At 35.5% G+C, this 2060-nt stretch overlaps 1 pseudogene; it reads left to right on the top strand.

The window, feature by feature from the left end:
* Window positions 1–2060, top strand: part of LOC102842198 — a 107850-nt pseudogene that overhangs the window by 32067 nt on the left and 73723 nt on the right.

The following is a 2060-nucleotide window of genomic DNA, read 5'->3' on the forward strand; positions in this document are numbered from 1 at the left end:
TGGGCTGCCAAAAGAACCATTAGATCTGTTTTGGAAGAAGTGCAGCCAGAGTGCTCCTTGGAGGCCAAGATGGCCAAACTTTGTCTCTCATACTTCGGATATATTGTCAGGAGAGACCAGTCGCTGGAGAAGGATATCATGTTTGGTAAGGTGGAGAGTCAGAGAAAAAGAGGAAGACCCCCAACAATATGGATTGGCCAAGTGAGAGCATCGATGGACTCAAGCGTGGCAACAGTTGTGAGGTTGATCCAGGATCTGGCATTGTTTTGTTCTGCTGTGCATAGATAGGGTCGCTATGGGTTGGCACCAACTCGATGGCGCCTAACAACAACAACAACAATATAACCCCAACAACAACAACAACAACATAACCCCATACCAGGACTCCAAGGCCCCTAAAAAGCACTTCTTTTATGAGATGAATGGATGTGTGTCTCACAAATATGCAGTACTGGCAATTGAATAATTAATCATAGCTGTCATTTCTTCAAACATAACAGATTCGAATTAGTATATTTGGTTATTTATACCTTTATGTGAATTATTTAATTTCTTAAATTAAAATGTTCAAAATCATTATCTAAATAATGCTGATGATGGAAACTGAAAATTGAATTTGATTATATATATATGAAAGTTGTATCTAGAAAAAAATTGATGACAATGTTTCAAAAAGTATTAGTAGAGGGCAGGTTAAGTAGATTCTGGTGTAACTCTGCAATGGAAAACGGTGCTGTAAAGAATGACACTCCTGTTTACAGATGAGAACAAACTTCTCAGTTCCATCATTAAATGAAAAAATCAAGGTGTACAAGAAAAGACAAAATGTGAATATATACTTTATTTGATTGAATATGCTACAGAACTCTGAGAATATACAAGCAACCAGTAAAACAGTTAACTAAAATTGAGATGAGGATAAGATTAGGAGAAACAGGATGGGTAGAGATAAGAGTTGGAATATATGAGTATTTTTCACTATGTAATTTTTAATATATTTATTCAAATCATTAAGTGATGTAGCTGTATGAAATACTCAATTTATAAAAGCACTAAATTGAAAAAAATTAAGATAACAAGCTAAATACAACTTAAAAATTGTATTTTTCAGATGAACTGCAATATATTGACTGGGAAGTAGACAGTGACAAGGAAGATGCTAATGAATGTAATAAATTTAAAGAAGGTGGAATTACTGTGGAAATATCAGACTGTGCTTCTCATGCAAGTAGTTGCTCTTTCACAAGTGAAGAAAGGCTGTCTCAGCTTCCCATGGTAAGAATGAATTTTTAAAAACATTTTATTATTTTTATGGCATTACTTAATCATAGCCTGTTGGTGTAATTCCCCCCTTCGCCCCCCAGCCCATCTTTTCAGGGACAACCATTTTTTACTCTCTTAGTGGGCCTTTTTATTCTTAGCATCTTATTTAAATAGCTTGCTTCTATTATATTTAGAAACATCAATACATACTTAAGTTTCTCCTACCCACCCACTTCCCATGCCCCCTTGCACACTGAACCTTTCCTATCCCTCTATTCTACTGGTACTGACTTGTCATGATTTGATTTGATTAGTATTTGGCATTTATATAATTTTGAATGTATAAAATTGACAACCAAGGCAAATATTAACCATGGTTCTTTTTTTAATACAAATTTTCCCCTATTATTTTTGTTTGTTTGTTTGTTTGCCTAGTTTTGCTATCAGTTGTTGTTGATAAATGCTGTCAAGTCATTTTTGACACATAGCAACCCTGTTTAGAATTTCCAAGGAGTGGCTGGTGAATATGAACCACTGACCTCGTGGTTCAAACTGACCTTGGCATTCCAGTGCTTTATCCCACTTTTTACCATGTTTAGCTCAATGGAATGTGGAAATCATCGGACAATCTCTTTGATATTTCAAGCGAGTAAAGTTTTGTTAAAGGTAATACAGAAACAGCTACAATCATACATTGACAGAGAACTTCCAGAGGTTCAAGCTGGATTCAGAAGAGGCCGTAGAAGGAGAGATATCATTGCTGATGTCTGGTTGATCTTGGCTGAAAGCAGAGAATA

Source organism: Chrysochloris asiatica, unplaced genomic scaffold (genome assembly GCF_000296735.1).
Source record: "Chrysochloris asiatica unplaced genomic scaffold, ChrAsi1.0 scaffold00036, whole genome shotgun sequence".
Lineage (NCBI taxonomy): Eukaryota > Metazoa > Chordata > Mammalia > Afrosoricida > Chrysochloridae > Chrysochloris > Chrysochloris asiatica.